The sequence below is a fragment of the Pristiophorus japonicus genome, chromosome 2 (assembly GCF_044704955.1).
Source record: "Pristiophorus japonicus isolate sPriJap1 chromosome 2, sPriJap1.hap1, whole genome shotgun sequence".
Lineage (NCBI taxonomy): Eukaryota > Metazoa > Chordata > Chondrichthyes > Pristiophoridae > Pristiophorus > Pristiophorus japonicus.
In genome coordinates this window covers 141456370-141481703 of record NC_091978.1, presented here as the reverse complement: position 1 = coordinate 141481703, position 25334 = coordinate 141456370, and the positions used below count along the sequence as shown (strand labels likewise).

The 25334-nt window shown below is 45.4% G+C and overlaps 1 long non-coding RNA gene across 1 annotated transcript in view; it reads left to right on the top strand.

Annotated features, from left to right (window-relative positions):
* The first annotated feature begins 207 nt into the window (after positions 1–207).
* LOC139232449 (uncharacterized) overlaps positions 208–25334 on the top strand; it is a 155095-nt gene continuing 129968 nt past the window's right edge. Inside the window, exon 1 of the long non-coding RNA XR_011588010.1 lies at positions 208–289. This is a non-coding gene — a long non-coding RNA (uncharacterized lncRNA). The remainder of the gene's footprint in view (positions 290–25334) is intronic.

Here is a 25334-nt window from a genome sequence, read left to right as displayed (position 1 = left end):
CCTTTTTTTTTAATACATTTATTAACCTTAATATAAATTAATGTCAAATATGTGATTTTTTGTTTTTTATTTGTGTTTGGGTGTTTCGGGGTGGGTTTCTCATTCATAATAATGAGAATTCCTACTTACGGAGTTCCCATTATTATGAATGAGAATACTGTACTTTGATTGGCTGTCCAGTGCCACATGACTTCAGCTTCTCCCTCCGCATCTCCAAGATGTGAACACGCTCCGATGCGAGAAAAAAGAGGCCTCCGACCGGGATCGCTGGAGGGCGCAGCAGCAAAAGGTAGGTGCGGATTTTTTAAACTATTTTCTGGCGAGCGCATGCGGGAAGCCCAGCCCCAGGATTTCAGGCCCCTTATGATCACTCTGAGGTCAGATAAGGGTGAATTTATGTCTGAAGAGAAAAGTCAAGGCAGTAGACCAGAGTAGCAACTTAGGTAAAATCAAGCACATTGGATGGAATCTTCACCTTGGAGTCGGGTCGGGTGTGTTCTTGCCATGTAGTGCGTCGGGATGTTCTGCACTGCGCATCTAATTAAATGACAACAATTGAAATACTCATGCGCATTTCTGGGCCCAATTAAATGGAGCGGGTCTGATGATGTCATCGATGACTCATTTTCAGCATGATATTTAAAGCAGCCTTGCACACATCTCATTTGAAGGTTGATGTAGGAGTGATCAAGGTGCAGTCAAGGGCTAAAAATTGCAGAATTAGATTGAGAAGTCTGTGGGTCATAGAGACACAAAGACAGAGGGCAGCTCCAAGAGTCCCAGATGCTTCCCTGGAAGTGCTGGTGCAGGCAGTAAGAGCACACAGGGAGGTCCTCTCCCCTCGGGATGGAAGAAAACAACCACCCAAAGAGACAAAAAGGGCATGTCTTGATATCGCAGAGGAGGTCAGTAGCAGGGATGTCGTGAGGAGGATCTGGATCTAGTGCTGAGGTCAGGAAAGGTGAGTGCAATGCCACACTCACCTATATCCTACTTTGCCAGTCACTACATCCCCATCACTCTGCCTTCCCAAGGCTATTCCTGCACATCACTCCTCACACCTACCTACATTGCAGGTCCACCCATCCCTCTATGTCCATGCACATACTCACATCCCCATCTAACTAATCCCCACTGACACTCACCCTCAATCATAGCAAGTAACAGCACAGAAGGAGCCATTTGGCATTGACACCCCACTCCCTAATCATCACCCTCTACAGATGTAGCCCATCCAGTCCTTACACTCATTCCATCACTCTCACTCAAAGTTCTCTTCTTTCCCTCCTTGCAGGAGAAGAGAGCACACAATAGGGAGAGGCAGAGAATCCAGTTTTCAGTAATTTGACACCAGCAGAGGAGCATGCCCTCGAAATCTCTGGAGTTGCAAAGCTGCTGGAGGTGGGAGACAGAGAGAGGGGGTCCTCCCAGCAATGTGGTGACAGAATTAAATCTTATACAGCCACATGGAATATAACAGTCACTCATATGGTGCCATATGTGCAGCCGCATGAGGAAGATGGCTCCTCAGGGAAAACTCTAGTCTCTGAGGGTGAACCCTCAGCAGACCCAAGTGTAGCCAGCACCAGTGCAGACATGCACACCTCGGTGGGTCCTGTGTGAGATAGAGTAGTGTTGTCACGTGGTATCTCTCACATCACAAGCGCGCAAGAATTGATGGTGTTGACAGGGACAGCAGTGGAGACTCCTCACCAGAGGGCACAGGAAGCTCCAAGCTCCAAGCTCTGAATGCAGATCTTTTTTTATGCATTACGAGATGTGGGCAACGATGGCAAGGCCAGCATTCATTTCTCATTACTAATTGTCCTTGAGAAGATTGTGGTGAGCCGCTTTCTTGAACCGCTGCAGTCCTTGTGGAGAAGGTATTCCCACAGTGCTGTTAGGGAGTGAGTTCAAGGACTTTGACCCCGCGACGATGAAGGAACGGCAATAAATTTCAACTCAGGATGGTGTGCCAATCAAGCTGGCTGCTTTGCCGTGGAATGTGTCAAGCTTCTTGAGTGCTGTTGGAGCTGCACTCCATCATTCCCTCACACTCCTGACTTGTGCCTTGTAGATGGTGGAAAGGCTTTGGGGGGTCAGGAGGTGAGATACTCACCACAAAATACCCAGCCTCTGACTTGCTCTTGTAGCCACAGTATTTATGTACTTGGTCCAGTTAAACTTCGGGTCAATGGTGACCCCCCAGGATATTGATGGTGGAGGATTTGGCAATGGTAATGCCATTGAATGTCATGGGACAGTGGTTAGACTCTCACTTGTTGGAGATAGTTATTGCCTTGCACTTGTGTGGCGTGAATGTTACTTGCCGCTTATCAGCACAAGCCTGAAAGTCATCCAGGTCTTCCTGCATGCAGGCATGGACAGCTTCATTTTCTGAGGAGATGCGAATAGAACTGAACATCATCATTGTTGAGTATCTGTAAAGCATGCACTCCCATGTTCCGCCACCAGGGAGCGCATCCCCTGACATACCAAGGGATCTCAGCATCCCTTGGGAGCACTGTATATAAGCCTGTTCCTCACTCTGGAGTGTCTTAATAAAGTCTGAGGTCACTGTTACTTTAACCTCCCTGTGTGCAGTCTCATCTGTGTTAGGAACACAATAACGGCGACGATTATACGAATTCAACGCAAAGATGCAGCAAACTGTGGGCATCTTGGAGAAGTTCTCGGAGGGTGAGGACTGGGAAGCCTATGTCGAACGGCTAGACCAGTACTTTGTAGCCAACGAGCTGGACGGAGAAGGAAGCACTGCAAACAGTCTGCGGGGCACCGACCTACAGCCACATGAAGAATCTTCTGGCTCTGGTTCCAGTCATATAAGGAGCTGAGTAAACTGGTTCAGGAGCATCTTAACCCGAGGGAGAGCGTGCTGATGGCGAGGTATCAGTTCTACATGTGCCAGCGATCTGAAGGTCAGGAAGTGGCGAGCTACGTCGCCGAGCTAAGGCGACTTGCAGGACAATGTGAGTTTGATGGCTACCTGGAGCAAATGTTCAGAGACTTTTTTGTATTGGGCATTGGCCACGAGACCATCCTACGAAAACTTTTGACTGCAGAGACTACCCTCAGTAAGGCCATTGTGATAGCACAGGCGTTCATGTCCACCAGTGATAACACCAAACAAATCTCTCAGCACACAAGTGTTAGCAATGTTCATAAATTAACTGGAACTGTGTTTGCAAGCAGAAATGTACAGGGCAGAAACCACGAGTTTGCAACTGCCAGCAGGCCTCAGGTGACCCAGATGACTCAGAGTCCGCAACAAAGGATGAATGCAAGGCAATTCACACCTTGTTGGCGTTGTGGAGGCTTCCATTCAGCCTATTCATGCTGCTTCAAAGGGTATGTTGGCAAGAGCTGTGGAACAATGGGGCACCTCCAATGAGCTTGCAGACAAGCTGCAAGCTCTGAAAAACCTGCTAACCACCACGTGGCAGAGGAAGATCGGTCCATGGTGGATCAAAGAAATTTCGAGTCTCAGAGAGAGGAGGCAGATGCTGAAGTACACGGGGTGCACATATTTTCGATGAAATGTCCACCTATAATGCTAAATGTAAAATTGAATGGCTTACCCATGTAGAATTTACCAATATCTCGCAAAGATTCCAGGTACCTTTCCCCTGCAGAGGAGAAGAATCCCTTTCTGGGCTTTTAAAATTAGTTTAAAGGGGCAGACGAAGCCTGCGGGGGATAAAAGGGGATGCATTCATGGAGACCCCCCCCCCCCCCAGTGTTTGGACTCATAGGAAAGGGAATTCAAAATGGACCTAAATTACAGAAGCTTGAGATCCCCTAAACATCTATGGGAAGGAGCATATCAATTTTAAGATTCTACAACATTTTGGCTGCGAAAAAGAGTTACCAAATACAGGAGGTGGGGCCAAATTTGTGCATTAAGGACCCCAGGCTATTCACCCTCGAAGAGATAATCGAATTACCCAATCAAGCACAATGAAAATCATGGTCAAGAAACTGGACAATCCTAAAACAATGCAAAACCAGTGATAGCACATTCTCACACCCTAATCGAGTTACTGCTGACAAAGGAGACATTTGAAAATCAATGGACAGAACAGTTTAAGAGATTTGATGGGAGATAAAGGAGCCTTTTTTTGGGATATATCTATCCCCCCAGTTTTACAAGGAAGGACTAGCAGAACACAGAAACTAGCAGAACACAGGAGAGAAGCAGAACACAGAACTAGCAGAACACAGAAACTAGCAGAACACAGGAGAGAAGCAGAACACAGAAGTAGCAGAACACAGAACGAAGCAGAACACAGACTCGAACAGAACACAGACTCGAAAGGAACACAGACAGACACAAGCAGCCGGAGTGAAGAAATGGAGTCGTGAAGGAACCTATAAGAAATCGTCAAGGACCGACTGAGCACGAGGGCCATGAAATGGAAGGTTGTCAGCAACCAAATTGACAAACCCGGGCTACCACAACCAGCGAAACGACCAACCGAAACCAACTCAGCAAAAACCGAAGAATCGACATTTATTTCCACTCTACAATCTACTTCTGAATGGCAAACAGGTGAGAAATGACCTAAAAGGACTAATTAAAACCAAAGAAAGTGGGTACTTATCCCATACATCCGAAACGCAACTTACCGCATCAACGGACGCACCCCAACTGAAGACGACGCAGTCCGAAGTCCTCTCCTCCGTCCGGGGTGCGGCTCGCCTAGAAGACCAAGTGCAGCGAACCCCGAAACCGTGATTCACCGGCAACTGTCTAAAGGGATTGGTGAGCATAGCCCCTGAACCCTCAGAGCTATAACTTAGTTAGTTAGGGGAATTGGGAGGAGGGAGGCTGGGATAACTTGTGGAAATGTATCGGCATTCTCCTCTCTACCCCATTTAGAGTTTAAGCTGTATTCTTTTCCCCACAGGCTGTAATTTGACATTTTATTCAATGTGTTGTACCCCTCAGTGTGTATTGGTCTGTGTGTGTTATTAAAGGTGTGCCTTTTACTTCTTTTTAAACACAATAAAGCCATACCTGCTTCCTACCTTGAAACCGATTGTCTGTCCAAGTCTGTCACAGCCCCTTCATAATTCCAGTGTCGAGAACCAAGGGTGTGGGAGCGATTCAGAACCGCTCATATAAGGTCAGAATGGAAAGCTGACCCCCTGCAAACCACCCCTTACACCCATAGCCATGGAACTGGACACTGGCGCTAGCCAATCCATCATGAGTAAAAATATGTTTGAGAGACTGTGGTGCAACAAGGCACTCACACCAGCCCTGAGCCCCATCCACACCAAACTGAGAACATACACCAAAGAGCTTATCACTGTCCTGGGCAGCGCCATGGTCAAGGTCACCTACGAGGGCATGGTGCATGAACTGCCACTCTGGATTGTCCCGGGCGATGGCCCATCACTGCTTGGAAGGAGCTGGCTGGGCAAAATCCGCTGGAACTGGGATGACATCCGAGTGCTATCACATGTCGATGAGGCCTCATGTACCCAGTTTCTTAACAAATTTCCTTCCCTTTTTGAGCCAGGCATTGGAAACTTTTCCGGAGCGAAGGTGTGGATCCACTTGGTCCCAGAGGCACAACCCATTCACCACAAGGCTCGAGCGGTACCTCACATGATGAGGGAGAGTGGAAATCGAGCTAGACAGGCTGCAACGTGAGGGCATCATCTCCCCAGTGGAATTCAGCGAGTGGGCCAGCCCGATTGTTCCAGTACTCAAAAGTGATGGCACGGACAGGAATTGTGGCGATTATAAAGTAACTATTTATCGTTTCTCGCTACAGGACCAATACCCGCTACCTAAGGCAGACAACCTATTTGCAACGCTGACAGGAGGCAAGACTTTCACCAAGCTCGACCTGACTTCGGCCTACATGATGCAGGAGCTGGAGGAGTCTTCGAAGGGCCTCACCTGCATCAACACACACAAGGGACTGTTCATTTACAACAGATGCCCGTTTGGAATTCGGTCGGCTGCAGCTATCTTCCAGAGAAACATGGAGAGCCTACTCAAGTCGGCACCACGCATGGTGGTTTTTCAGGACGACATATTGGTCATGGGTCGGGACACCGTCGAGCACCTACAAAACCTGGAGGAGGTCCTCCAGCGACTGGATCGCGTAGGGCTGCGGCTGAAGAGGTTGAAATGTGTCTTCGTGGCAATAGAAATAGAGTTTTTGGGGAGAAAGATCGCTGCGGACGACATTCGGCTCACAGACGCCAAGACAGAGGCTATCGGGAATGCGCCCAGGCCACAGAACGTCACGGAGCTGCGGTCATTCCTGGGACTCCTCAACTATTTTGGTAACTTCCTACCAGGGTTAAGCACCCTCTTAGAGCCCTTACATGTGTTATTGCGTAAAGGTGAGAACTGGGTATGGGGAAAAAAACAAGTAATTGCTTTTGAGAAAGCCAGAAACATTTTATGCTCCAACAAGCTGTTTGTATTGTATAACCCGTGTAAAAGACTTGTGCTAGCATGTGATGCGTTGTCGTACGGAGTCGGTTGTGTATTACAACAAGCTAACGTTGCGAGGAAATTGCAACCTGTCGCCTATGCCTCCAGGAGCTTGTCTAAGGCCGAGAGAGCCTACAGCATGATTGAGAAAGAGGCATTAACGTGTGTGTTCGGGGTGAAGAAAATGTATCAGTACCTGTTTGGCCTCAAATTTGAGCTGGAAACCGATCACTAGCACCTTATATCCCTGTTCGCTGAAAACAAGGGGATAAATACTAATGCCTCAGCCCGCATACAAAGGTGGGCACTCGCGCTATCAGCTTATAACTATACCATCCGCCAAAGGCCAGGCACCGAGAACTGTGCGGATGCTCTCAGTCGGCTACCATTGCCCACTACGGGGGTGGAAATGACGCAGCCTGCAAACTTGTTGATGGTGGCGCAGCCCGCAGACTTGTTGATGGTCATGCAAGCGTTTGAAAATGATAAATCACCTGTCATGGCCCGCCAGATTAGGACTTGGACCAACCAAAATCCTCTGCTGTTCCTAGTAAAAAAACTGTGTACTGAAAGGGAGCTGGGCCAGCATCCCCGTTGAAATGCAAGAGCTAATCAAGCCGTTCCAGCGGCGAAAGGACAAGCTGTCCATTCAGGCAGACTGCCTGTTGTGGGGTAACCGCGTAGTGCTACCCAAAAAGGGCAGGGAGACATTCATCTCGGATCTCCACAGCACATACCCGGGTATAGTAATGATGAAAGCGATAGCCAGATCCCACGTGGTGTTGGCCCGGTATCGACTCTGACTTAGAGTCCTGTGTACGGCAATGCAGCGTGTGTGCTCAATTGAGCAAAGCGCCCAGAGAGGCACCACTAAGTTTGTGGTCCTGGCCCTCCAGACCATGGTCGAGGATCCATGTCGACTATGCGGGCCAGTTTCTCAGCAAAATGTTCCTGGTGGTGGTGGATGCTTTTTCAAAATGGATTGAAAGTGAACTAATGTCGGGAAGCACCGCCACCGCCACCATTGAAGGCCTGAGGGCCATGTTTGCCACCCACGGCCTGCGTGACATACTGGTCAGTGACAACGGGCCATGTTTTACTAGTGCCGAATTTAAAGAATTCATGACCCACAATGGGATCAAACATGTCACCTGGACCCCGTTTAAACCAACCTCCAATGGGCAGGCAGAGCGGCAGTGCAAACAATCAAACAGAGCCTTAAACGAGTCACAGAAGGCTCACTCCAAACCCGCCTGTCCCGAGTACTGCTCAGCTACCGCACGAGACCCCATTCGCTCACAGGGGTGCCCCCGGCTGAGCTACTCATGAAAAGGACACTTAAAACCAGACTCTCGCTGGTTCACCCCAACCTGCATGATCAGGTAGAGAGCAGGCGGCAGCAACAAAATGTAAACGATGGTCGCGCCACTGTGTCACAGGAAATTGATCTGAATGACCCTGTATATGTGCTGAACTATGGACGTGGTCCCAAATGGATCGCGAGCACGGTGATAGCTAAAGAAGGGAGTAGGGGGTTTGTAGTCAAACTAGACAATGGACAAATTTGCAGAAAGCACCTGGACCAAATGAGGCTGCGGTTCACAGACTGCCCTGAACAACCCACAGCAGACACCACCTTTTTCGAGCCCACAACACACACCCAAAGGATCAACGACACCAGCCCGGACCAGGAAATCGAACCCATCATGCTCAACAGCCCAGCAAGACCAGGCCCTCCCAGCATCCCTTGGGAACGCTGTATATAAGCCGGCCCCTAAGGTCTGTTCCGCACTCTGGAGTGTCTTAATAAAGACTGAGGTCACTGTTACTTTAACCTCCCTGTGTGCAGTCTCACCTGTGTTAAGAAAACAATACTCATCATCATAGGCAGTCCCTCAGAATCAAGGAAGACTTGCTTCCACTCCTAAAGTGAGTTCTTTGATGCCTGAACAGTCCAATACGAGAGCCACAGACCCTGTTACAGGTAGGACCGACATTCGTCGAGGGAAGGGATGGGTGGGACTGGTTTGCCGCGCACTCCTTCCGCTGCCTGCGCATGACCTTTTCATGCTCGCGGCGTTGAGATTCGAAGAGCTCAACACCCTCCCAGATGCACTTTCTCCACTTCGGGCGGTCTTCGGCCAGGATCTTACAGGTGTCAGTGGTGATGTCGCACTTTACCAGGGAGGCTTTGAGGGTGTCCTTGTAATGTTTCGGCTGCCCACCGTTGACTCGTTTGCCATGAAGGAGCTCCGCATAGAGCATTGGCTTAGGGAGTCTCGTGTCTGGCATGCGAACTATGTGGCCTGCACAGCGAAGTTGATCGAGTGCGGTTCGTGCTTCAATACTGGGGATTTTAGCCTGGACGTGGAAACTAGTGTTGGTGTGCCTGTCCTCCAAGGAGATTTGCAGGATCTTATGGAGACATCGTTGGTGATATATCTCCAGTGACTTGAGGTGCCTTCTATACATCATCTATGCCTCTGATCCATACAGGAGGTATTACTACAGCCCTGTAGACCATGAGCTTGGTGGTAGATTTGAGGGCCTGGTCTTCGAAAACTAATTTTCTCAGACGGCCAAAGACTGCACTGGCGCACTGGAGGTGCACTGTGCAATCATCAGCGAATATGCTCACTTCTGAACATATGATGCAGGAAAGGTCATTGATGAAGCAGCTGAAGATGGTTGGCCTTGGACACTGCCCTGGGGAACTCCTGCAGCGATGTCCTGGGCCTGAGATGATTGACCTCCAACAACCACAACCATCTTCCTTTGTGCTAGGTATGACTCCAACCAGTGGAGAACTTTCCCCCTGATTTCCATTGATTTCAGTTTTACTAGGGCTCCTTGCTGCCACACTCGGTCAAATGCTGCTTTGATGTCAAGGGCAGTCACTCTCACCTCACCTCTGGAATTCAGCTCTTTTGTCCATGTTTGGACAAAGACTATAATGATCTCTGGAGCCGAGTGGTCCAGGTGGAACCCAAACTGAGCATCAGTGAGCTTGTTTTTGAGTCATCATCATCATAGGCTCGCCCTCGTATCGAGGATGACTTGCTTCCACGCCAAAAAGGGATGAGTTCACAGGTGTTTCAATCAGTGACCTGATATTCCAGGTCCAGAACTGCATGTTGAAGGGTGGAAGATGCCTGTGCGTGGATTTTTTTTAATGCGTGGTGGCCATTGCACACCAGCCACCACATGGGTTTCACACGGTCTTGATCCAATGGCAAGGATTAACCAAGACGACTGGAGACCAGCTCTATTGCACGAACTTAGTGCACACACATATTGCAGTGTGGGTTGGCCCGTGCTGCCCCTGGGCTCTCACCTCCTCTGGGCCCCGAACTCAAACCTCTCCTGGGCCCCGATCACGTCTCTCCATGCTCTCTCGTCACTCCTGCACCCTGACCTTGCAGCTCCTGCTGTACCTGCCCATGCTCCAATCACCGACCTGGGTTATGGTGACGTCCAATCCAGTCACCCTCTTCACAGCCGTCGCTCTCCTGCACCAGCTGTACCTTGAAGTGGTATGCCTCCGCACGCCGCTCCTTTAAAGGCCCCGACCTGTTGATGGTCCTTGCAGGTTGGGCCACCGCGCCTAATGCAAGGAGTGCCGCTTGATAGCACTGTTGATGAAACCTTCCATCACTTTACTGATGATTGAGAGTAGAATGGAGAGGTGGTAATTGGCTGGATTGGAATTGTCCTGCTTTTTTTGGACAGGACACACCGGTGCAGTTTTCCACATTGTCGGGTAGATGCCAGTGTTATATCTGTACTGGAACAGCTTGGCTAGAAGCACGGCTAGTTCTGGAGCACAAGTTGTCAGGATCCACAGCCTTTGCTGTATCCAGTGCTCTCAGACGTTTCTTGATATCACATGGAGTGAATCGAATTGGCTAAAGATTGGCTTCTGTAATGGTGGAGACCTCAGGAGGAGGCCGATATGGATCAACCACTCAGCACTTCTGGCTGAAGCTGGTTGCAAGCGCTTCAGCCTTGTTTTTTGCAGTGGCGTGCTGGGTTCCGCCATCATTGAAGATGGGGATATTCATGAAGCCTCCTCCTCCCATTAGTTGTTTAATTGTCCACCACCATTCACGACTGGGTGTGGCAGGACTGCAGAGCTTTGATCTGATCCCATGATTATTGAATCGCTTAGCTCTGTCTATGACATGCTGCTACCATTGTTTAGCATGCATGTCATCTGTCGAAATCTCGACCTCCGGAAAAAATGACTCCGACACTTTCAGCTCCGGCAGAAGTTTCTTTAATTTACTTGCTAGCAAGGGAAAGGTCACACTCAGTCAATGGCTAAGTGAACACCTCCGAAATGGTACAGTTTCACGAGACATTTATACAGTAAAACCCAAGTTATGGCCTCTCCCTGTGTATTGGCTCTGTCTCGCAGTCAGTGAATACAGATAAAGAGTTAATTACTCCATCCTTGTCCTGACATGGTTTCCAGATATTTCCTTTTGTCAGGGTTATTAGTTGGCCAGCCGGCCATTACTCCATGAGAGTGTGTCTTGCATTGTGTCAGGATTGTCCAGTTTCCTAGTCGGTTATCTTTTTGCGTCAAATGGATGAGGTCTCTAGAAGAGATAATGGCTGGTGGTTTGAGTACTTCGAAAAGGGTGGGGTGGCATGGAACTGGTGTCGTATAGACAATAGGAGAGCACCATGGAGGGGGGGAGGGGGATACTTGTCTCAGTAGGACTTGCCTCCTAGCTGTCTGGTGGCTATCAGCCCTTTCAAGCCAGGTTTAGCTGTTTATGCAAGCCGACTGCTTTATGCAGAAATTTCTGGAAGGACCAGGACTCCATTTTGTTATATATTAAAAAGGGCACATAAATACTGTGTGGTATCAGCTTAGATAAAAATACATTTCCACATTCCCCCATTTTGTCCTTCACAAGGACAACTTAATCCATTCTGATCTTGTACAGTCTCACTATTTCCACTTCCACACAAGAGCCTTCAGTAGTTGTTGCTACCATAACTCTAGCCGTGGTCTCGGTAGGTAACATGGTTTTTCCCACCCTGGCACAGCAACACTTAACCAAGACAAATAATAGATACAGGGCGAAGACTATCAGCAGGAATATGATCAAACCCTGTACCACAGATCTCCCTAGGGATCCCAACCATCCCGATGCCCAACCCCACAAGGTGATATCATCCTGGCCAACTGTCTGTTTATACTCTATTACCTTTTTCCTAATGTATTCAGCTAGACTGCCGATTTCTTCTGATTTATCTGGGATATACGTACAGCATGCTCCACCTATTAATGCGCATGTCCCTCCTTCCTTGGCTAGGAGATAATCTAAGGCCATACGACTTGAGAGCCACTGTTCGAATAGCTACCATTTCATCATTCACCCCTTCAAAGGCTTGGGAAGTCGCGTTGGCTACTGATTCGACTAAGTTAGCCAGTTCCCGTAACTGCCATTCGGTTGATGCTATTCCATAGGGTGGCACCATTACTTTGAATATTACATTTAGCCATATCAAATCCCGTTTAAATCTATGACTTCCATAGGCATCCCTTAGAGTCTTTATTGATCTGATAAAGGGTACCACATATCCTAAGTAACAGGACCCTGTCCAGTTGGCTGGTAACCATGGGTAGGCTTTATGGCCACAAATAAAGTAGGTGCAATTATAGGATGTCAGCTCCTGGTCCTTTTGCGCCATCCATACTCGAGTGGTCTCAGCTTCCCACCCTTCACCTGGGGCTTTGTTATGGACCATTGTCCAGCCAATGGTTGCTATCTTTCTCCCATCAGTGGGGTTAGTTGTGGCTTGCCATTTAGTCATTTGGGAACACTTGCTGCGTCCCATTTCTGGTCCTTTAGTCTCATCACTCACTAGGCATATTATACCTTCAGGATTTCCTATTCTGGGAGTAATACTTAGGAAGGGTGGCTGATGGTTATTATTATAATTGGGCTGGTACCATCCCTGGAAGGCTGTAAGTTTATACCCTGCTGACCTCCATTCTGTTTGCTCCTTCGTTTCTGACACTTTGGTTAGGTTTGTCCTATTTTGCACTATCAACCATTCTACCATTTCTGATTGGTTAAAGGGGACAGATCTCAGGGGAATAACCCCTTTGGAGTGGACAGGTACATGGGAACATATCCAACAACTCGACAAGTTTCTTTCTTGAGCAGACTTATGACGAAGTGCCATAAATACGTTTACTTGCAGTTCCCTTCGGTGGCGGGTCTGTACCCCTGGTATAATCAATAATGCAAAATAAAACCCTGTCAAGCCCAGCACCATCAGTCCCCATAGTCCGTACAGTTCCTTATTCAGTCTTCCTTTTTCTGTTCCTCTGGTTCCTTCTTCCCTTCCTCCTGGTTGGGTGCCCTTTTGCAATGGAACGCATGGATTCATGTTGGTCTTTCCTTTACCTTGATTGCAGTATTAGTCGCCAGCAAGACCTGGTATTGTCCTTCAAATCTTGGCTGTAGACTGCTTTTTCTTTTAAAGATTTTGATGTAAATGAATTCCCCGGGCTCCAGGTTATGACACTTCCCTTCCGCTGGCTTGACTTGAGCTTCCTTTACCTGTGAATGAAAGCTGGAAATACATTTGGTTAGTGCAATACAATAACTCAACATATTTTCCTCCATTTTGTGGATGTCCATTTGTTTTGCAGTAAATGGTGCTGTAAAAGGTAGTCGTTGGGGACGTCCCATAACTATCTCATGCGGTGACTGGCCTGTTGTTCTGTTGGTTGCAGATCGCATTACCATCAAAGCTAAGGACAGCAGTTCTGTCCATTTCAGTCCAGTGTCATTGCATAATTTTGCCAGCTTATTTTTAAGCATTCCATTATATCTTTCAACAAGTCCAGCTGATTGTGGATGATAACTGCAATGAAAACGTTGATTAATCTGCAAAGCTTTACACATTTCTCTTATAACAGTTCCCGTGAAATGTGACCCGTTATCACTAGAAAGCTTAGCAGGGATTCCGAAGCGCGGTACAATTTCTTTTAACAAACATTTAGCAACAGTAGTGGCATCGGCCTTTTTACATGGAAAGGCTTCAATCCATCTAGAGAACACATCTACAATAACTAATACATACTTGAATCCCATACACATAGGTAATTCAATAAAATCCATTTGTAAATGTACAAAAGGCCCTACTGGATTTGGGTGGGAGGCAGATTCTACTTTTTCCGTCTTACCCGGATTCATTGTCTGACAGGTAACACAATTTTCACAGATTTGTTTTGCAATTGCCGAAATACCTGGTGCATACCAAGTTGCCAAAATATAATCTGCCATTCCCCCTTTGCCTGCATGTGTGAATGTATGAACACATCGGGCAATCCATGGAAGTAAGGATTTGGGCGCCACCACGCGGCCGTCGTGGTGAACCCATATTCCTTCTGGATTTTTATAACATTGATCCTTCGTCCAGGTCACCACCTCCTCCGTACTGGCCTGTGTCTGAAAGGTCAGCACATCATTAATAGTGGGTGGCGGGTCTGAGCAATTATAAGGTTCGGATTTGATAACAGTTCAACTTCATATTTAGTGGTTCTTGCAGAGGTTAGGTGTTGGGTGGCACATTTAGTAAGTAAAATCTCGACAGAGTGTGGGATGTATAGAATGGTCTGATGATTTAGAGTTATTGCCTGAGCCTGTTGTATAGCATAATAAGCTGCTGCCAGCGAAGGAAGACATCCTGGTAGTCCGCGTGCCACTGGATCTAGTTGGGTACTGAAATACGCTACCGGTTGCTGCCTGTCCCCATGTAACTGAGTCAAAACAGATTGTGCAAAACCCGATTTTGTGATGCACAAATAAGTTGAATAGCTTAGTGTAATCTGGTAATCCCAAGGCTGGTGCTGAAGTGAGGGACTGCTTAAGACTCTGGAAAGCATTCCGGGATACTTCATTCCAAATCCTTCTTTAAGCATTGTGAGAATATAGTAGATTCATTCACAGCTCGTAGGTCATGGACAAACCTCCATTTGTCACTATTGGGCTTCTGAACCGGAAGACTCGGTGTGTTAACGGACTTCTCATTTATGTTTATAGTGATTCACAGATCACAGAATGTAAAGTACTTGTTTTCTAATTTTATTAAAAGGCTTCCAAACCCAAGATTTTTCCAATACACCCAAAATGTTGATCAAGGAGATCACCTGAAATATCTCAAAATCCCAATTCAAATATTGTACTGCCACTCCTTAGCTAAAAAAAAATCCTCTTACTGAGCTAGAAGCTTTTATACCAAGGACAATGGGAGTGTACTCCCCCAGCCTGCATCTCGAGAGACCCACAAGGGCTTTTTTTTAAAAAAAAAAGCATTACAACTTCCCAAGGCATTACAACTTCCCTTCCTCGTTCTTTATCTTACTCCTAGACTAAATTTATGTCTTTCATACCAAGATAATCAATGATTGCGTGTCTTCTTTCGACAAGTAAGTGAGCGTGTCAAATAAATTCTCTTTTTTTTAACCACCAGGACCATGTCTCAACAAACCTACCCTTTGTGCATTTCCTAGCTCCGTAACTTCTCATCCGAATAAATCCACATCTGCTCTTCTAACTTAAAATGTCTTAAACTTCCCACATACAGGACAACACTATGAAGGGTTAAAAAAAAACTTCACTCTGTTTGAAAAAGTGGGTGGAGCTAAAACAAACAGGCAGTTCCACAACCTTTCTAAACAGGTTTCCAGACACATGAAAAAAAACACAGAAGCACTCTCATTCAAAGACAAGCCATTCACAAAAGTCTCTCTCCATTCAATAAAGCTTTTTTTTGGCTAGCTTTATTATTTTTTTTGAATCCATAAGTCACTATCAGGTTCTCTTTTTTTTTACATATTGATTTACTTCCTCTGTTAATTTTACATGGGCTTGAAGAATCGGAACCCAGGCCTTTTCTATTACTTTCCTTTTTTTTTCTCTTCTACCTGGGTCTCTGTTTATAAGACACTCCTCTAGACATGTTGTTCTCTCTAAATTAAATGAACCATCGGGTGGAAATGGCCTGTTTTCACCCTTAATCCACTTTACCCCTTTTTTTTTCTTTGGTCAATTGAAGACTGACCACAATTCTGGAGCATGACATAGGCTGGTGTGCCTTTTGTGGTGTTTTACTTGCTCCGGTACCCATTCTGGATGATAAAGATTTTCTAGTTTCTGATCTCACAATCCTTTCGGCCAACTGAGTTCTCTACGCCCACTTCTCCTGGCCGTTACGTGGCCTGAAAAGGCTCTTAATTCGGGCTCAGTCTGGGTGTGTGAGATATGTTGGCACGAACCAATCAGTTACTGTTTCTTCTCTTAATCAATCCTTGTTTATTCCCGAATCACAATTTTCCCTAGTGACTCTTCCCATTTCTCTAATGGCAATGTCGCACAAAGGTATTGCACACAACAGTATAACAAGGACAACTAGGACAAACAATATTCATGCGAGTACACAAATCATAACCTTTAAACTCTATCTAAATAAATAATCAATTCTCAGTCTGCGTTGTACGCCACTACAGACCGAGTCCTTAACTTATCCTAATAAAACTTATAAAACTGATAAAACTTATGGTTCCATTATCCTAACTCTTATCACATAAGAACCTTCGATCGATTGCGCTTCTTTTTTTTTCCTACTCTTATCACATAAGAACCTTTTCCTAATTAAAAACAATTAACTCTTATCACATAAGAACCTTCGATCGATTAGTGCTTTTTTTTTTCTAATCTTATCACATAAGAACCTTCAGGAACCTTTTTCGATCGAATAGCGCTGTTTCTACCTTACCTACTGAAACCTTCCCCGGGCTGTTTCGAGATATTTCCAGAACCCGTTCTCTTCTGCTTGCAAGCTGAGAAAGAAATGGTTAAAAAAAAATAACTTTAGCTTTTAAATGTCGAGTCTTGTAGATTGCAGTACCTCCCCTGTGGACAACAGATTACATATGCAATTCAACAGTGAAGAAACCTTCTTGTGAGCAAAAGGCTCACCTTGTTTTGGCCACTGAAGCCTTTCACTGGAGAGGCACTATGCCTGTATCTGTTTTATTCACAGGACAGAGAGTATGCATCTCGGTGGAACCTCCAAGAAGTAACTGTCGAAATCTCGACCTCCGAAAAAAATGACTCCGACACTTTCAGCTCCGGCAGAAGTTTCTTTAATTTACTTGCTAGCAAGGGAAAGGTCACACTCAGTCAATGGCTAAGTGAACACCTCCGAAATGGTACAGTTTCACGAGATATTTATACAGTAAAACCCAAGTTATGGCCTCTCCCTGTGTATTGGCTCTGTCTCGCAGTCAATGAATACAGATAGAGTTAATTACTACATCCTTGTCCTGGCATGGTTTCCAGATATTTCCTTTTGTCAGGGTTATTAGTTGGCCAGCCGGCCATTACTCCATGAGAGTGTGGTAATGAGCTATTACCTGTCTTGCATTGTGTCAGGATTGTCCAGTTTCCTAGTCGGTTATCTTTTTGCATCAAATGGATGAGGTCTCTAGAAGAGATAATGACTGGTGGTTTGAGTACTTCGAAAAGGGTGGGGTGGCATGGAACTGGTGTCGTATAGACAATAGGAGAGCACCATGGGGGGGGGGGGGGTACTTGTCTCAGCAGGACTTGCCTCCTAGCTGTCTGGTGGCTATCAGCCCTTTCAAGCCAGGTTTAGCTGTTTATGCAAACCGACTGCTTTATGCAGAAATTTCTGGAAGGACCAGGACTCCATTTTGTTATATATTAAAAAGGGCACAAAAATACCGTGTGGTATCAGCTTAGATAAAAATACATTTCCACACATCCTGTGTTGCAGCTTCCCCAGTTTGGCACCTAATTTATAGATATGCTTGGTGCTGCACCTGGCATGCTCTTCTGCACATCCATTAAACGAGGATTGTTCCCCTGTCTTGATGGTAATCGTAGCGTGAGGGATATGCCAGGCCATGAGGTTACAGATTGTGGTGGAATATAATTCTGCTGCTGCTGATGGCCTACAGCACCTCATGGATACCTAGTTTTGAGCTGCTAGAGCTGTTCTGAATATATCCCATTTAGCATGGTGGTAGCGCCACACAACACGATGGAGGGAGTCCTTAGTGTGAAGACGAGACTTGGTTTCTGCAGTGACTGTGTGGTGATCACTGCTACCAATGCTGTCATGGACGGATGCATTTACGACAGGTAGATTGGTGAGGACGAGATCAAGTAGGTTTTTCCCTGGTGTTGGTTCTCTCACCACCTGCCGCAGATCCATTCTGGCAGCTATGTCCTTCAGGACTTGGTCAGCTCGGTCAGTAGTGGTACTACCGAGCCACTCTTGGTGATGAACATTGAAGTCCCCCACCCAGAGTACATTCTGCTCCCTTGCTACCCTTAGTGCTTCTTCCAAATGGTGTTCAATATGGAGGAGTACAACAAATAATTAGGGAAGCAAATGGTATGTTAGCCTTTATTGCAAGGGGGTTGGAGTATAAGAGAAAGGACGCTTTACCTCAATTATATAGGGCTTTGGTGAGAACACACATGGAATACTATGTGCAGTTTTGATCTCCTCAGGATATACTTGCCTTTTGTGCAACAAAGATTCACTAGATTGATTCCTAGGATGAGAGGGCTATGAGGAGAGATAGAATCGAATGGGCCTATACCCTCTGGAGTTTAGTAAAATGAGAAGTGATCGAATTGAAATGTATAAAATTCTTAGCGGGTTTGCGAGGATAGATGCTCCAAGGCTGTTTTCCCTTGGCTGGCTTGATAGGTTGTATGGCCTAATCCTGCTCTTATATTTTATGTTCTTATGCACTTAATCTCTCTGAAACCATGGTAAATCCACTTTGAAGGTTTGTCAGTACATTGCACATTGTCTGCTGCTGCTCAATGATTCTCCTTTTCAGCGACAGCCGCCAGGATACAGCACCTGTGTCCATCTGAGCATAACTTGGAGAGGGCTGCGCCCTCTGAGGTGGATTCTCCACTGCTGTCACTGTCTCTACCATTTACTCTTGCTCACTTGTGAAGTTTGAGTCACCAGTTGAAAAGACAGCTCTATCTTACTGGTCTCACCAGAGTGTGAGTATCTGAGCTGGTGCATGTTATACGCGAGTTCTGTGATGGTGCACCCTCAGAAGGATTCAGCTCCTTTGAGGACTCGTCGCCTGGCACATCCACCAACTCCTGCTGCACGCGTGACAGCCCTGTGGGAAATAAAAGACGTAATATGTCATAGCAAGGTAAGAATATTGCAAGTTATCATCATGAAAATGATCATGGCTCTGAAATCCCGGCCTCCCCGGGTCCATACGGAGTGTGTACGGACCCAGGAAGGCATCGCAAAAGCCGGTTTTCGGGGAGAAGGACATTTCCATGGCAGAGATTGGGCTATTTGCCCATCTCTTGCCTTGCGAATGTCCTTAAAACGCTTGCACCTGGTAAAAGCAGGCGTATAGCCTTCTTTTACCAGTGTAAGAGTTTAAAAACATATGAAAAACATATAAAAATAAAATTTAAAAATACGTATTTATTTTAAAATCCCTGCCCATTCAGGTAATTTTATTTTAAACCATAATTTACATTTTTTTTTAAATCGGCAAGTATTTTTTTTCAAAAACATTTCTATCAACTTTAATTTCTATAATGTATTTAAGTGAGGTGTTTTTTTAATTTTTTATGACTTATGAAACTCCTATTACTATGAATGAGAAAATACTTTACGGTGATTGGGTGTCCAGGCCCACATGACTGCTACGGACGTCCCAATGTGAACACGCTCTGTTGCACAAGAAGAGGAGGCCTCAGGACCAGGATCTTTGGTGAGCGTTCAACCAAAAGGTAAGTGCGCATCTTTTGTCCTATTTTTAGTCAAACGCTCACGGGAAGAAGAAACCGGGATTTCAGGGCCCATATTTCACTTGCTGTTGAAACCAACATGACATGTGGGTGGCTCTTATTTAATTGTGTCACCAGGTAGCTGGGGGCTCTCCGTCTCCCCATCACCAACACCCAGGGATGCAAAAACTCCTCGTATTTCCAGCACCACCTCCTCTGCATTGTGAGCTGGTTCTCTTTCTCCCTGGTGTTCAGTTTTCTCTTCTCCTGCAGTGAGGGAATGAACAGACCTATGAGTGAGTGTAATGGCATGTGTTCATCCATGTGACAATGAGAGAGAGGCATGACATTGCATAAGGATGAGGGTGAGTGGGAATGGCAGATGGATAGATAGGGATGTGAGGAAGTACAAAGAAAGAGAAAGATGGATGCACCTGCAAGGTAAGTGGATGTGAGGAGTGATGTGCTGGAGTATGCTTAACATGGCAGAGTGAAGGGAGGGCTGGTGCAACAGGATGTAGATGAATGTACTCACCTTTCTTGACCTGCTTAGGTCACTAAATCACTTTCTGCACTGAATCCAGGAATGTGGCACCATGCTCCTGCTGCAGATCTCCTCCACAACCTCCAACCACATCTTCTTGGTCTCAGCTGCAGGCATTTTCCTTCCATTGCTAGGGAAGAGTATCTCTCTCTGATTCCTCACAGCCTCCAGCAGCACATCCAGGAAGGTGTTACTGAAACGGGGTGCAGACTTTGCCCGTCTGAACTCCATTCTGACACTTGCTTCTCTTTGCTTCCTAACTCCAAACTCCTTCAATTTGCATGTTTCATGTGGCAGCTGTGGCTCAGTGAGTAGCACATTTGCCTCTGAGTCAGAAGGAAGTGGGTTCAAGTCCCACTCCAGGGACTTAAACACACAAATCTTGGCTGACACTCCAGTGCCGTGCTGAGGGAGTGCTGCACTTTGGATGAAATGTTAAACTGAAGTCCTGTCTGCCCTCTCAGGTGAACGCAAAAGATCCCATGGCACTATTTTGAAGAAGAGCAGGGGAGTTATCCCCGATGTCCTGGCCAATATTTATCCCTCAATCAATATAACAAAACAGATTATCTGGTTATCATATTGCTGTTTGAAGGAGCTGGCTGTGCACAAATTGGCTGCCCATTTCCTACATTAGAACAGTGACTAAACTTCAAATGTACTTAATTGGCTGTAAAGCACTTTGAGACGTCTGGTGGTCATGAAAGATGTTATATAAATGCAAGTCTTTCTTTCTTTATGTTTGGATTGTCCCTTTAAGTGCTGAAGTTGAGATTGCATCACGCAGCTCCACATCATCCCCGCTGACGCTAATTGGACAGGAAACCTTGAAGTAAAATGTTAATAAGGTGACTGAGTTAAAGATGCGCTGAACTTACTGCCAGGGTTCCCACATGCTATCGGACATGCCCTACCCACAGTGCATTGCAAACTTAAAATCGGGGCTGCAGAGTCTAAACCACGACATGTCGGTTCGAATGGTTAATTCAATGCCAAATCGTGTACAGAAAGCAGAATAAAGAGAGCGAAAGAAAGATCAGATTAAGCGACAGAGATAAAAGAGACAGAAAGAAAAAGTCAAGGAAAATATTATTATAATTTTGTAATTTTTTAAATATCCAACAATAATTAAAATCTGAAGTAACATATAAAAACATAAGAACATAAGAGTTAGAAGCTGGAGAAGGCCATGAGGCCCCTCGAGCCTGCTCCACCATTCAATAAGATCATGCCTGATCTGATCATGGCCTCAACTCCACTTCCCCGTTGGCTCCCCATAAACCTTGACCCCCTTATCGTTCAAAACTCTGTCTATCTCCACCTTAAATATATTCAATGACCCAGCATCAACAGCCCTCTGGGATAGAGAATTTCACAGATTCACGACCCTGTGAAAGAAGAAATTCCTCCTCATCTCCATTTTAAATGGGTGCTCCTTATTCGTAAACTATGGCCCCTAATTCTAGATTCCCCCATGAGGGGAAACATCCTCTCTGCAATGATCCTGTCAAGCTCCCTCAGAATCTTATACTTTTCAATAAGATCATCTCTCATTCTTCTAAACTCCAATGAGTATAGGCCCAACCTGCTCAACTTTTCTTCATAAGACAACCCCTTCATCTCAGGAATCAACCTAGTGAACCTTCTCTGAACTACCTCCAATGCAACTATATCCTTCCTTAAATAAGAAGACCAAAACTGTACGCAATACTCCAGGTGTCATCTCATCAATGCCCTGTACAGTTGTAGCACGACTTCCCTAGTTTTATATTCCATCCCCCTTGCAATAAAGGCCAATATTCCATTTGCCTTCCTAATTACTTGCTCTACCTGCATGCTAACTTTTTGTGTTTCATGTACAAGGACGCCAAGATCCCTCTGTACCACAGCATTTTGTAATCTCTCTCCATTTAAATAATAATTTGCCTTTTTATTTTTCCTACCAAAGTGGATAACCTCACATTTCCCACATTATACTCCATCTGCCAAATTTTTGCCCACTCACTTAGCCTATCTATATCCCTTTGCAGATTCTTTGTGTCCTCCTCACAACTTGCTTTCCCACCTATCTTTGTATCATCAGCAAATTTGGCTACATTACACTCGATCCCTTCATCCAAGTAATTAATATAATTAATGTAAATAGTTGAGGCCCCAGCACTGATCCCTGTGGCACCCCACTTGTTTGCCAACCAGAAAATGACCCATTTATCTTGACTCTCTGTTTTCTGTTAGTTAGCCAATCCTCTATCCATGCTAATATATTATCCCCAACCCTGTGAGCACTTATCCTGTGCAGTTACATGTTATGTGGCATCTTATCGAATGCCTTCTGGAAATCAAAATACACTACATCTACTGGTTCCCTTTTATGCACATTGCTCGTTATATCCTCAAAGAACTCTAGCAAATTTGTCAAACACGATTTCTCTTTCATAAAACCATGTTGACTCTGTTTGATTGTATTATGATTTTTTAAATGTCCTGCTACTACTTCCTTAATAATGGACTCCAGCATTTTCCCAATGACAGATGTTAGGCTCACTGGTCTATAGTTCCCTGCTTCATGTCTCCTTCCTTTCTTAACTAGGGGCATTACATTTGCGGTTTTCTAGTCCGCTGGAACCTCTGCAGAATCGAGGGAATCTTGGTCGATTACAATGAATACATCCACTATCTCTGCAGCCAATTCTTTTAAGACCCGAGGATGCAGGCCATCAGGTCCAGGGGACTTGTCCACCTTTAGTCCCATTAGTTTGCCTAGTATTTTTTCTCGAGTGAGAGTGATTGTTTTAAGTTCCCCTCTCCCTATGGGCCCTTGATTATCAATTTTAAAATGCTTTTAGTGACTTCTACTGTGAAGATCGATACAAAATATTTGTTCAAAGTCTCTGCCATTTCCTTGTTTCCCATTATTAATTCCCCAGTCTCATCCTCTAAGGAACAAATGTTCACTTTAGCTACTTTCTTCCTTTTTATATACCTGTAGAAGCTCTTACTGTCTGTTTTTATATTTCTTGCTAGTTTACTTTCATAACTATCCTCTCTCACTTTATTATTTTGTTAGTCATTCTTTGCTGGTTTCTAAACATTTCCCAATCCTCTGGCCTACCATTAGTCTTCGCAACATTGTATATCTTTGTTTTCAATTTGATACCATCTTTCACTTCCTTAGTTAGCCACGGATGGTTCATCCTTCTCTTAGAGCCTTTCTTTCTCACTGGAATAGATCTTTGCTGAGAGTTTTAAAATATCTCCTTCAATGTCTGCCACTACTTATCTACCATCTTACCCTTTAATCTATTTTCCCTATAATCTAGTAATGACACTCCACACTTTTAAAAGTTAAGTTTCAGTGCTAGAGAGGTTGTTTGACAGTAATTAAGACTTATCAGGCCATTAAAATTTTACTTACACTGGAGTGGACAAGCCTAACTTTTCCTGCTGAGTTTAGTAGGTATCTATCACATAAGTACTGCAACTTCACACCATTGCATGTATTTGAATGCTGAATCTCTGGGCGCGATGTCAATATAACAAAGCATCTAGAGGAGCAGGGCAACTCAGACAGCAGCTTCCTGATTTCCACATTTAACTGCAAATGTGTGATCGCCGGACGTTGGTGTCCGCTTTATTCTTTAGTATCGGTGAGTGCTGCCTCACCATTATTTTTACTGCAAATTCCAAGCCATTACATTTGTGAAGCTGTCAATTACGCATTACTATATTTCATTACACTTTTAACTTGTTGAAACTGAAGCTGGTTTATAAGGAACTTCCCTGATTAACTTGTTTGATGATCGCAGTTAGTAGATGAGTTATTGTCACCCAATTTGTGATGGCCAGGGATCTTGGTCCTTGGTGACTGTCATTTCAGCTCAGTGTCTCATACTGAAGAGTCTGCAGGATAGTTTTGAAGCCATTTTGACTTAGGAAAAGAGAATGATAGTATGTGAAATGATTCAGAGATTGCAGCAGAAGGAGTGTAATGATCAAAGGATCACAAAGATAAACATAGGTCATCTATCACTAGAAACCCACGGTCTCCCCGTTACAGTTTGTAACATTTACTCGTAACTTTTGTGGGAATTTTCCAATCTCAGAAGAAGATCAGCAGAAATGCTTTTTACGTAATTTCTCCAGGGTTTCTACCTATCTTTGGCCAAAGTTAAGCTGGGAGATCACGGAACCCCCTGTGGAAATTCTACCCCATATATCTGAATCAACTATCATTTTGCAGAAATTTCTGGGGGGAAAATTGGACAGACAGGGGAGGAGAAAAATACAAAGCCTCACCGATGGCCATAACCTCTGCAATTTTTTGCCAGCAGTAATGGTGGATTTTGAATATATGTCCAAATATAGGCAGGGACATTCAAAGAAGGTGGTAATGACAAAGTGTCATCATATGCCACAGTTTTTGTTTTTGCCAGAACAACACTGGAAGCAAGTAATGACAGCATGTTACCTGGAACCAGTGTTGTTAAAGTCTGACAGAAGGCTTGTTACAATTTAAATCCCCACGAAAGGAGGAGAGTCAATTGCGGAGAGATAGTCCCTTCTTCGGCTTGCAATTCTGAAACTTGAAATTTATTGGAGAACAGGCCCCTCTCCTTCTACCGCCTGAAGCCTCCACCCTTCAAAGTAGATGTCTCAGCATTGACAGGAATCCCATCAGGAGCCTGCCAAAAACTGCCAATGAGCCTGACACCAGGAAATTCATAGGGCACTCTTTAGGTGGGAGGAAGCCACTCCCCACCAAACCTACAGCAACATAGACACGATAGAGAAGAATCCCAGTGTAAATTTGGAGCAAACTGTGAGGGGAGGGGAATTTCTTCTTCACGATCCCATCCAAACTCAGGCAGCATGCAGCAAAGAATGTTAGAAAATTCAGTTGTGAGGGCTACTACTGCCTTACTGTCCCAACTGGGATTTTCCTCCCTATGTCCCCACTGGGACTGCCATTGGCTGATTCTTCCCCACCCAATGCATGCAAATGGTAGCATGGGAGGTAGGGCCTGGGTCCCGGCGGGTGTTCGTCATTTCCATCCTAGTCACCACTGCTTTCTTGCGCTGGCATACTGAAAGTGGCGGTCGGCCCCGGGAAGCAGTGACAGCGGCCCAGAGTTCCCTCAATTTAGCAAGCTGCTGAAAGCCTTGGATTTGGTCGAGGCCTTCAATGGGAGCTTTTCTTCTGAGCTTCAGGGTTCTTTTGCCCCTTTAAATTTCCTCACTGGCTCTTGTGGTGATGCAATGGTGTCCCCGCACTGATGGGCTCCCTCTTGTAGGTGGGAACCCTACTCGGAGGCTGGCATGGCTAAACAAGGATTCCCGACCCAGGAAAATGGGTTTGGACCAGGGGGTTACTAAAGGGTGGGCAGGAGTCCTGTCAGGTATAACACATTTGACAAAATATATATTCATAGTACTTAATCTAAAGCTTAATAAAAGGATATACTTCTTCACT